General features: G+C 44.0%; 1 protein-coding gene across 1 annotated transcript in view; it reads left to right on the top strand.

Moving 5' to 3' along the window:
- The window catches only part of LOC135544452 (pappalysin-1-like), a 126,479-nt gene that overhangs the window by 25,183 nt on the left and 88,641 nt on the right, over nucleotides 1-12,655 (top strand). The gene's annotated exons all lie outside the window — the stretch shown is intronic.

Here is a 12,655-nt window from a genome sequence, read left to right as displayed (position 1 = left end):
TTTTTGTTTTAAGCCTTTCCCAAACCTTAACCCTTACCTTAACCATTCGGAGTTAATGCCTAACCGTAAGAATTTGAATATAATGCCTGAACTTAATCCTAACCTTAAAAATTTGGGGTTAATGCCTTAACTTAACTTTAAACATTTAGAAATTTGCCATTTGCAATAACTTCAAAATTTGACGTTTGACAAACATGGATGAATGTCTAATTCTGACATGAGACTGTGAGAGCTGGTAGAAGGTAAGACCACTATATCCTGGGTTATTTATTACCACACATGTCTGTCTGTTTTTCTGACTGACTGGACAAACTCAGGGCCTACTGTAGCCCACTGGCTCTCATCTCTGTCTCACCCAGGCCAAAACAACTTACCCACCTCATTTGCGTCCTCCATTCATCACTAAAACCTCTGTAAACTTCACATCTCAGTGTACTTCTCCTTACTCACTTCATTTACATTTACTCGCCTGGATTCTAACCATCCTACCCCAGAACATACAGCACATACAGTAGCTACTGTGTACCACCCACCCTGCCTTATAAGACATGCCCACAAACCTACCCACCTCCCACACCTCACACACATTGTCAATGTAACCTCACCCTGTCAATTACACACATGAACTTCTTCCTCCCATGAATCCTCCTTCTGTCAAATCACCCCTCCCCTCATTTTTCTCTTGCTGATAGTATCTTCCCCACATGATCAAATCTCACTATTCACTCTAAGCCAGTGCCTTGCTTTATTTGGCTTCTGAGTCAACTCTCAAACATGCTAATCATATGGTCGCAGAGTCTAGCCCCAAAGATGCAAATGATTCATCTGAGTCACAGCCCTTGACACGAGCTGAGAGATGCAGAGGTAGTGAAAGTTGAGCCTGCGTTCATAAGGGAATGGAGATTCCGTATCCCAGAAATCCCAAACGTGGGCTCACAGCGACAGGCATTGTGGGAACTGGGGAGAGCTCTTCTCGGATCATGTCTGTAATGTAATTTTCCCCATTTGTTATCAGGGAAATTGAGGACAGCTAATGCTACAATCAGCAGCATTCCCAAAATAGGATGTATTTTTCTCCCCCTCTCTCCCCCAGCTCATGCAGTGGATTTTAGGGAGGTGGAATTTGGCCTTTATAAATAGTCTGCACAGCTGTGTACCTCTGACCGCTAGCTGGTTCTGGCAGCTGCAGTAGTAAGCATTGTTCAGAGTGTGTTTCAGTGTGTACTTCAGTGTGTGTATCCGTGTGTGTATCTGTGTGTCAGTAAATCTGCCATCATTATCACATACCAACTCTAGTGGAAGTTAAATTCACAGCTAACAGCTATTACGACTAGAGCAGTACTAGATCAGTCTATTCAATCTAGTCTAGATATAGAGATACAGAGGTCTTAAAACTCTCTCCTAGGTCGTCTGATAGGAAATCAACTGATAAGAAATAAATGACCCCTACTGGTATGTTGATAGAGATGCACAGTTCCCCAAGCTTCAAAGTTATTCCATTGTTATTCTGTGGTTGTGAAGTCATTATAAAATGCTGCAGTCTTTCAGTGTCAGAACTAGAGTCTGTAGAATCCAGTGAGATCTGATCAGCTTGGCAGGTGTCCGACAGCACATGGCTAATAATGAGCCCAGTGACTCATTGGGCTCGGGATCAGTCGTGTGCTTGTGCGCGCTTGCGCACGTTTCTGTGTGTGTGTGTCTGTTTGCAAAGTCCTTGCTCCACACAGGCTACAGTGTGTGTGAGAGGCATGTCTGGGCTTGTCCGCTGTGCTGTGTGTAAACCTCTCTCTGATTTCCCGATTGGAAGCTCTCCATGTTAGCAAGCAGCATATTTCCACTCCCCTGTTTACACGCCGATGCTAGTCCATCACAGGCTCCTAACAGCTGGCTTTGTGTGTGTGTGTGTGTGTGTGTGTGTGTGTGTGTGTGTGTGTGTGTGTGTGTGGTGTGTGTGAGGGTATTGTCTTTGCAGAAGTAACTGCCACCCACAGACATCCCTACGATGCCAATACCATTAGTGTGTGTATGTGTGGTTGAAGTATTGGTGTGTGTCAGTGGAGGCTGGTGAGAGGAGCTATTTAAGGATGGGCTAAATAGTAATGTCTGAAATGGAACGGAGTCAAACATGTGCCTTCCATACGTTTGATGTGTTTTATACTGTTCCATTTATTCCATTCCAGCCATTACAATGAGCCTGTCTTCCCATAGCTCCTCCAACCAGCCTCCACTGGTGTGTGTGTGTGTGCGTGTTTGCAAGGGATAGTGGGCATGTCCAGGCATGTGTGTGTGAATGGGCATGTACAGGCGTACATGTGCGCGTTTGTGCGTGTGTGTAACACGCCTGACACCTGTCAGTCCCGTGGCTTGTGTCCTCACACCACAGGAAACCCTGGCGTGGTCAGAGAGAGAGCGCTGGAGCACCCCTAGTAAATCTTTACTGCTCTAGACCCACAAGAAATATGGCTGGGGGAAGAGGATGAAAAAATTGAGGGAAGAAACCATGTGGAAACCACCCAAGAAAGTTAAGTGAATTGCATGTGGTTCATGAGGAGGATTTTGCAGCTGGTTGGAACCAGGAGAATGTGTGGATGTACGTGAAAGACCTGGGATGTGTGTGCACACATGTAAAGTATACAGTGCCTTCAAAAAGTATTCACACCACTTGACTTTTTCCACATTTTATTGTGTTACAGCCTGACTTTTAAATTGATTAAATTGAGATTTTGTGTCACTGGCCTACACACAATACCCCATAATGGAATGATGTTTTTAGAAATATTTAGAAATTCATCAAATTTTAAATGCTGAAATAACTTGAGTCCATAAATATTCAAATTCTTTGTTATGGCCTAAATATGTTCAACAGTAAAAATGTGCTTAACAAATCACGTAATACGTTGCATGGACTCACTCTGTGTGCAATAATAGTGTTTAACAGGCTTTTTGAATGACTGCCTCATCTTTGTGCCCCACATTATCTGTAATATTCCTCAGTCGAGCAGTTAATTTCCAACACAGAATCAACCACAAAGACCAGGGAGATGATCCTCGCCTCGGAAATAAGGGCATCTATTGGGGGATGGCAAAACATTGTTTAAAAGCCGACATTAAATACCCCTTTGAGCATGGTGAAGTTATTATTTACACTTTGGATGGTGGATCAATACACCCAGTCACCACAAAGATACAAGGAAGGAAACCGCTCAGGGATTACACCACGAGGCCAGTGGTGACCTGAAATATAAAATTATACTAGAGAGCGTACTTAGATCATGAGCTGCTCTTGACTGTTGGACTTGAATCATTCAAATCAAATCAAATTGTATTGGTCACATACACATGTCTAGCAGATGCTATTGCGTGCGTAGCAAAATGCTTGTGCTTCTAGTTCCAACAGTGCAGCAATATCTAACAAGTAATATATAACAATTTCACAACAAATACCCGATACTCACAAATCTCAGTAAAGTAATGGAATTAAAAGTATATAAATACACTGCTCAAAAAAATAAAGGGAACACATAAACAACACAATGTAACTCCAAGTCAATCACACTTGTGTGAAATCAAACTGTCCACTTAGGAAGCAACACTGATTGACAATAAATTTCACATGCTGTTGTGCAAATGGAATAGACAACAGGTGGAAATTATAGGCAATTATCAAGACACCCCCAATAAAGGAGTGGTTCTGCAGGTGATAACCACAGACCACTTCTCAGTTCATATGCTTCTTGGCTGATGTTTTGGTCACTTTTGAATGCTGGCGGTGCTTTCACTCTAGTGGTAGCATGAGACGGAGTCTACAACCCACACAAGTGGCTCAGGTAGTGCAGCTCATCCAGGATGGCACATCAATGCGAGCTGTGGCAAGAAGGTTTGCTGTGTCTGTCAGCGTAGTGTCCAGAGCATGGAGGCGCTACCAGGAGACAGGCCAGTACATCAGGAGATGTGGAGGAGGCCGTAGGAGGGCAACAAACCAGCAGCAGGACTGCTACCTCCGCCTTTGTGCAAGGAGGAGCACTGCCAAAGCCCTGCAAGCCTGACTGCCATTAGGTACCGAGATGAGATCCTCAGACCCCTTGTGAGACCATATGCTGGAGCGGTTGGCCCAGGGTTCCTCCTAATGCAAGACTATGCTGGACCTCATGTGGCTAGAGTGTGTCAGCAGTTCCTGCAAGAGGAAGGCATTGATGCTATGGACTGGACCGCCCGTTCCCCAGACCTGAATCCAATTGAGCACATCTGGGACATCATGTCTCGCTCCATCTACCAACGCCACATTGCACCACAGACTGTCCAGGAGTTGGCGGATGCTTTAGTCCAGGTCTGGGAGGAGATCCCTCAGGAGACCATCCATCACCTCATCAGGAGCATGCCCAGGCGTTGTAGGGAGGTCATACAGGCACGTGGAGGCCACACACACTACTGAGCATCATTTAGACTTGTTTTAAGGACATTACATCAAAGTTCGATCAGCCTGTAGTGTGGTTTTCCACTTTAATTTTGAGTGTGACTCCAAATCCAGACCTCCATTGGTTGATACATTTGATTTCCATTGATCATTTTTGTGTGATTTTGTTGGCAGCACATTCAACTATGTAAAGAAAAAGTATTTAATAAGAATATTTCATTCATTCAGATCTAGGATGTGTTATTTTAGTGTTCCCATTATTTTTTTGAGCAGTGTTTATTTTATTTATTTTTTATTTAACCTTTATTTAACCAGACAAGTCAGTTAAGAACAAATTCTTATTTTCAATGACGGCCTGGGAACAGTGGGTTAACTGCCTGTTCAGGGCCAGAACGACAGATTTGTACCTTGTCAGCTTGGGGGTTTGAACTCGCAACCTTCCGGTTACTAGTCCAACGCTCTAACCACTAGGCTACCCTGCCGCCCCAGTGTATATGGATGGGCAATGTCATTGCGGAATAGGCTAAGATACAGTAGATAGTATAGAATACAGTATATACATATGAGATGAGTAATACAAGACAGTGACTAGTATTCCATTTATTAAAGTGGCCAATGATTTCAAGTCTGTTTATGTTGGCAGCAGCCTCTCTGTGCTAGTGATGGCTATTTAACAGTCTGATGGCCTTGAGATAAAAGCTGTTTTTCAGTCTCTCGGTCCCAGCATGCACCTGTACTGACCTCACCTTCTGGATGTTAGTGGGGTGAATAGGCAATAGCTCTTTTTGACCTTCCTGTGACAACGTGTGCTGTAGGTGTCAAATAAAATAAAATGTATTTATATAGCCCTTTGTACATCAGCTGATATCTCAAAGTTCTGTACAGAAACCCAGCCTAAAACCCCAAACAGCAAGCAATGCAGGTGTAGAAGCACGGGGAGACTGAAAAACAGCTTTTATCTCAAGGCCATCAGACTGTTAAATAGCCATCACTAGCACAGAGAGGCTGCTGCCAACATAAACAGACTTGGAGGGCAGGTAGTTTGCCCCCGGTGATGCCCCTTTGGAGAGCCCTGCTGTTGTGGGCGGTGCAGTTTCCGTACCAGGCGGTGATACAGCCCGACAGGATGCTCCCAATTGTGCATCTGTAAAAGAGGGTTTTAGAGTTAAAGTTGAAGAGGCGCTGTTGTGCCTTCTTCACCACACTGTCTGTTTGGGTAGACCATTTCAGTTTGTCAATCATATGTACGCCGAGGAACTTAAAACATTCCACCTTCTCCACTGTTTCCCTGCCAATGTGGATAGGGGGGTGCTCCCTCTGCTGTTTCCTGAAGTCCACGATCATGCTATTAATGAGGACATATTGTTCTGTCTCACATTTCCTGAGCATGAAACGGCACAGGGGATGTTCAGTGTCCTGCTAGCTATATTGATGAAAAACAGATTCCATGGGATTAAATGGTAGGCTTTTGTACCGTTGGGGCTCAATCTATAGCGGGACGGTGGGCAGGCCTCTTCACTCTAGTTTTGAATGTGTCTCCCTCTGCCATTATGGACGCATTGTATGATACACGGAGAGCAAGTGGTGGCAAAAGAGCTGAGCACAGAACTCTGTGATGTACTGCAGCAGGTAACTTCGATTGTAAACTACATTTAACCACATCCACTGGGCACACACCTGTTTGCAAAACTAGTTGGAGATATGGGATCAGAGCATTGAGAGAGGAACTGTTGTCATTAACAATGGATGTAAAGAAAAACAGACTTAGTTGACTTTCTTTGAAATGTAAAGAGACGCTCCTTGCGAAAATAACAGACCTATTTGGGAAACTGAACAAACTGAACGCAAGCATGCAGGGGAAATACAAAAACATTCCTCAGATGAGTGACCGAATCAGTGAATTCAGAGGAAAGAACTCTTATTGGAGAGAGAGTCTTTCAAAAGCGAACCATGCACCTTTCCCTCGGCTGTGCATGTTTCTAACGAAAACAGCATCAGTAAGTGTCCCACACGAGTGATGACTGCTCACCTCCAACACGTGGAAGACCACTTTGGGACCTACTTCCCAATCCGTTTGACTGTGATCCTGGTCCAGTTGACATTCCAGTAAGCGAAATCGAACAGCTGATTGAGCTGTCATGTGACCGAATGCTGCAGAAAACACGTTCACAGGTCACGATGGAGGAGTTTTGGTTCCTGACACAAAGGGAATACCATAACTGGGAATTTGGAAATCTCCAACATCCGACTTCATTGTGTTCAAGACAACTGGGAACTTGGGAATAAAAGAGATCAGACTGGGAAAAATTGTATTGAACGGTCATCCAACTCGGGAACTCTGGCCACTTTCTAGAGCTCTGACTTTCCAACCTGAAGATCACTGACATCATGATTTGAACTCGTATTTTCTGACTTCCCAGTTGTCTTGAAAGCACCATAAAACTCATGGTATCCTTCGCCCGCTCACATCTGTGTGAAGCTGGATTCGGTGCTCTGTCTTAAAGCCAAATATCAAGCCAGGTTGGATGTGACAGCAGAGATGAGGTGCACACTCTCAACCACGCCCACAGACTTTGAGAACCTCCGACACGACATGCTTATATACATTTTGTCAAACTAATTTGCTATTGACTGTCATAGCACCACAGTAAAAGTATGTGATAGGGAGTTGAGAAGACAATCAGAAGTGCTTTAAATTGATTGCCATAGCTCCGAATGATCATTGGCTGTTAATTAGGCCTACATCATTTTTTTTCACATGGTTGGGTTCGTGGGCCAAAAAGGTTTAGGAACCCCAGCTGTGCAGAAAATAAATATTCCAAAACATGAATCCTGTTTGTAATAAGGCACTAAAGTAAAACTGGAAAAAAAGAAAACCTAGTTCAGTCTGTTTAACAACAGACACTACGAGACAAATTCACCTTTCAGCAGGACAAGAACCTAAAACACAAGGCCAAATATATATTGGAGTTGCTTAGCAAGAGGACATTGAATGTCCCTGAGTGGCCTAGTTACAGTTTTAACTTAAGTTGGCTTGAAAATCTTGAAAATGGCTGTGTAGCAATGATCAACAAACAACTTGAAAGAGCTTGAAGAATAAAACAATTATATGTGCAAATATTATACAATCCATGTGTGCAAAGCTCTTAGAAACTTACCCAGAAAGACTCACAGCTGCAATTGCTGCCAAAGGTGATTCTAACATGTATTGACCCAGGAGTATGAATATCTATGTAAATTAGATATCTCTGTCATTTTATGAATCTGCAAAAATGTCTTAAAACTTGTTTTACTTCGTCATTATGGGGTATTGTGTGTAAAACATTGTGGTGAAAAGTCATGTGGTATGAATGGCACTGTAGGTGTGTGTGTGTGTGTGTGTGTGTGTGTGTGTGTGTGTGTGTGTGTGTATATGTGTGTGTATTTGTGTGTGTATTTGTGTGTGTATTTGTGCGTGTATTTGTGCGTGTATTTGTGCGTGTATTTGTGCGTGTATTTGTGCGTGTATTTGTGCGTGTATTTGTGCGTGTATTTGTGCGTGTATTTGTGCCTTTATTTGTGTGTGTATTTGTGCGTGTATGTGCTGCTGCACTGAGCCGTGCATCGCTAAAGTGTTCCTGTCTGACTCTGGCCCAGATGTCGGGCCATGCTTTCATTAGCATCGCCCTCCTTTGAAGGCGGGGCAGTGTCAAGCCTCACTGCATTACGTGATACCATGTGTTTGTGTGTGAATATTTGGTGTGTGTGTGCTCTCACTGTCTGTCTGGGAGAACAGGGGTTACATTCATTGGTCTCTGCTCCATTGCTGCCAGGGCTGCACACTGCAGGGACTCAGGGTCACAGAGTTCAGACACAAAGTACCGAAAGAGAAAGAGCAGCTTCCCCTGCTTCATCTCAACTAGCACTTTATGATGGTCATGAGATAATGATTTGTGGATGGAGGGCTATTGGATATGCGCAGCCATGCACGTACTGCACACTCACTTATTCTGGAGAATGTCAATCCTGGAGCGCGCTACCTGATCTTAAGCGATACTGCCTTCAAGTGATACTTTGTGATTTTGGCAATGAGGACATGTATCTCCTTCCCCAGAGTCAGATGAACCATTTTTATGTATCTGTGTGTAGTATGAAGGAAGTTATAGGTACAGTAGTTACGCAAGCCAATACTAACTAGCGTTACGGCAACGACTGGAAGTCTATGGGTATCTGCTAGCATGCCAAATACCAAAGGATCCCGTTAAGGCGTTCCAGAGTTGCACTATATAAAAGCATCCGCACACCAGGACAAGTTTATTTATTTTTTTACATTGGGATGTTGAGTGGAGGCCAACGAGGTTTGATCTGGAATAGAAGGAGAGGCACAGTGGATGTGTGCTGAAGGAAATATGCGGAAAGTCCCCAGGCGAGGGAGAAGAGAGGAGCTGGACTGTCAGTGTCACCTCCTCTCCTTTAGACCTTCTGCTTTCCCCATCACTCTCCCTCCCTCACCACGCCCTCCATCCCTCACCAACTGTTTACACTGCAGAGAGATGGAATAAATGACTGACTGACATTTTTTGGCCTTCAAGACCATTTCGACGTATTTTTTTGTGTTGTATTTAACCCTTTGTTTAACTACGGAAGTCAGTTAAGAACAAAATCTTCTTTACAATGATGCCCTAAACCGGCCAAACCCTAACCAGGACGACGCTGGGCCAATCGCCCTATGGGACACCCGATCCCGGCTGGTTGTGATACAGCCCGGGATCGAACTAGGGTCTGCAGTGATGCCTTAGACCGCTGCGCCACTCGGGAACCCAACACTGTACTAGAGGAAGTTCTTGAAGATTGACTGCTATGCGGGATCGCTTGATTGATTAATTGACACCGTATGGCTGTCAAGGGACAAAATACAAGTGAGCAAGACATATTTCCATTGTGGTTACTCTCATGCCCTCTAGTTAGGGGTCATGGTATGAATTGATGTTTGCAAAAAGGGGTGGCTGTGGCCATTAAAGTGGAGGACAACGGTTACCTCAGTGCAAGTCAGTCAGTCTGTTGTGTGTGTGCTATCGAGAGTGTGACACACGAAGGAGAGGCAGGCCCCTTTCTTAGAAAGCAGAGTGCGCGCCCGGACATATCCCTCTATGTTTATCCATCCGTATCCCAGTCAATTCCAGTCCCCTTTTCCCAGCGCTCCACGACTCTACACCGTCTGATTCCCACATAATGCCGAAGGGCCCTGGCACACAGACACAGTGCTCCACATTCAACCCTACTGCAATTAAAGCTGGAATTCTGCCCAATGTCTCTTTCCCCCTTTCCTAGAACGAGAGCTCTCCTAGACAGGCTAATACGCCGGTGGGATTAGCTAATCAAGTGAGAAAGCAAGGCCTCTTATTCAAAGGCCAGGTTTGGATTGTCTGATCACCCTTGAGGCCTTACAGCAGCCTGGGAGGCAAGGCTAGGTCAAACGCTTCAGAGCTGTTTATATACCAGCGAGTAGATTTAACCCTAATGAAAAATTCAGATGAGAAGTCATTGCAGGTGCTGTTTTAGTTGGATTTGAAAGATAAAATCTGTCGTACTTCAAATGACTGTACTGATAATTCTACAGTGTTGAAAAATAGACTTGGGTCTTGCCAAGGATTCATATCATCTTTATACATGTCTATCCTGTCTCATCGTAAACCTCTAACCTCTGGCATCTGTAGCAGGAGTTCCAAAGCAGGAGGACAGCCCACAATAACAGCTGACATTACAACACATTGTCAGTGGCTAAAACACCTTTCCTCAAAATGTAAATGAAAAACTCACCACAGAATTTGAGAGAGAGAGAGAGAGAGAGAGAGAAGGAGAGAGAGAGAAGGAGAGAGAGAGAAGGAGAGAGAGAGAGAGAGAGAGAGAGAAGGAGAGAGAGAGAGAGAAGGAGAGATAGAGAGAAGGAGAGAGAGAGAGAGAGAGAGAGAGAGAGAGAGAGAAGGAGAGAGAGAGAAGGAGAGAGAGAGAGAGAGAAGGAGAGAGAGAGAGAGAGAGAAGGAGAGAGAGAGAGAGAGAGAGAAGGAGAGAGAGAGAGAGAGAGAAGGAGAGAGAGAGAGAGAGAGAGAGGAGAGAGAGAGAGTAGGAGAGAGAGAGAGAGAGAGAGGAGAGAGAGAGAGTAGGAGAGAGAGAGAGAGAGAGAGAGAGAGAGAGAGAGAGAGAGAAGAGAGAGAGATAAAGAGAGAGAGCTGGGTACAAACTATAAGTGCATCTCAGTTTGTTTTCTGTCCTTTTTTCAAAGTTACCTCTATTCTGGCCACACAGACGCTTACAATACATGTGTTAAGATAATGTGGCCTGGAAACCGAATTCGGTGCTCACTTGATTAAACACTGGAATTCTCTGCCGTGCCCAGAAATGAGGTTAGCAAATGGGTTTTGTTGGTTGCCAGTTTGGAAGTGCACAAAAGGAAAACAGGGAGAACACAGTGTCTGCGGCGCTGGCTTCTCAAAGCACTTGATGAATGTTGGTGTACGTCACTCTGGATAATACAAGGTATCTGTGGACTCCAAATATGGCTGGAGGGGCGCTGTTTGGGGTTGTAATGACATATGCTAAAGTGAGAACCCTGTGCAGGGCCCCTCTCAGTAGGAACACACCTCAGTCTGCAGCTTGTCTGCTGCCTCCACTGCTTTACTGGCAATGAACTCAGTCCTCTGTCTGCCGCATATAGTCCATTGCTGAGAAAAGTCAACAGCTCATTCAGCCCTGATACTTCACTGACCTCATCCATGTGTAGTCAGCCAGACCACTGTTCTAAATGCGTTGTTCTACAGAAGTGGTAGAAATTGTGTCCTATTTCTCCCCAACGTTCAGCACACATCTTCCAACAAACAATAATCAATCAATCAAATGTATTTATAAAGCCCTTTTTACATTAGCCGGTGTCACAAAGTGCTGTACAGAGACCCAGCCTAAAACCTCAAACAGCAAGCAATGCAGATGTGGAAGCACGGTGGCTAGGAAAAACTCCCTAGAAAGGCAGGAACCTGGGAAGAAACCTAGAGAGGAACCAGGCTATGAGGGGTGGCCAGTCCTCTTCTGGCTGTGCCAGGTGGAGATTATAACAGAACATGGCCAAGATGTTCAAATGTTCATAGATGACCAGCAGGGTCATATAATAATAATCACAGTGGTATTCGAGGGTGCAACAGGTCAGCACCTCAGGAGTAAATGTCAGTTGGCTTTTCATAGCCAATCATTCAGAGTTAGAGTCCAAAACAGCAGGTCCGGGGACAAGGTAGCACGTCCAGTGAACAGGTCAGGGTTCCATAGCCGCAGTTAGAACAGTTGACATTGGAGTAAGTGCACGCCCCGGTGGACTGGGGAAAGCAAGGAGTCGTCAGGCCAGGTAGTCCTAGGGCTCAGGTCATCTGAGAGAAGAGAGAATGAGAATGAATGAGAGAGAATTAGAGGGAGCATACTTTAAATTCACAAAGGACACTGGTTGAGACAGGAGAAATACTCCAGATATATAACAGACTGACCCTAACCCCCTGACACAAACTATTGCAGCATAAACACACAGATGTAGGATCCTTTCATTTTTTTAGGGCGGGGGGGGGGAGGGGGGCATCCACCCCCACCACCCGACCTCTTTGGGGGATAAATGTCCTCAGATGTAGGATAATCCCGCAGCAACAGGAAATGTGAATTATTATGTAAATTATAATTCATGGACATTACAACCATTATAAGTATTTTTTAAACTCAAATATACTACACGTTTGCAACAAAATAGTGATCAAATTAAGCTACTACATCTGTATACTACTTACACACTTTGTTTGTATTGCACATTTGACACATTTACCTGAATTCCTTACCACCCCACTAAATGTGTCACTACTGAAACATAGTGAAAGAGTTGTGGTTAAGGGGGAAGAATACATAGTAGTGATCATTTTCATTAACATTCTATTACACATACATTTTATAAATGTTATTTGCATACCAAATTATCAAAATAGTCAAAACATGATTTTTAACTTGATTTTCAAAATCTTTCAATTGAATTTAGAGAAATATAATCTCTATTGTTCTTTGTAAAATGTTCAGTGTTGATTGCATGAATCTGAAACTTGTTGATTGATTGACTTTATAATATAGTACAAATGACTTTGTGCTATATGAATTTGAGATTGTTTTGGGTTGAATTAGAACATATGATGATAGGAATGAATGTCGCTGATTTGGAGACTGACTTGTGGGCGGGACAGC

Source organism: Oncorhynchus masou, chromosome 8 (genome assembly GCF_036934945.1).
Source record: "Oncorhynchus masou masou isolate Uvic2021 chromosome 8, UVic_Omas_1.1, whole genome shotgun sequence".
NCBI lineage: Eukaryota > Metazoa > Chordata > Actinopteri > Salmoniformes > Salmonidae > Oncorhynchus > Oncorhynchus masou.
The sequence above is the reverse complement of the archived record's forward strand: the minus strand, read 5'-3'. Positions and strand labels throughout refer to the sequence as shown.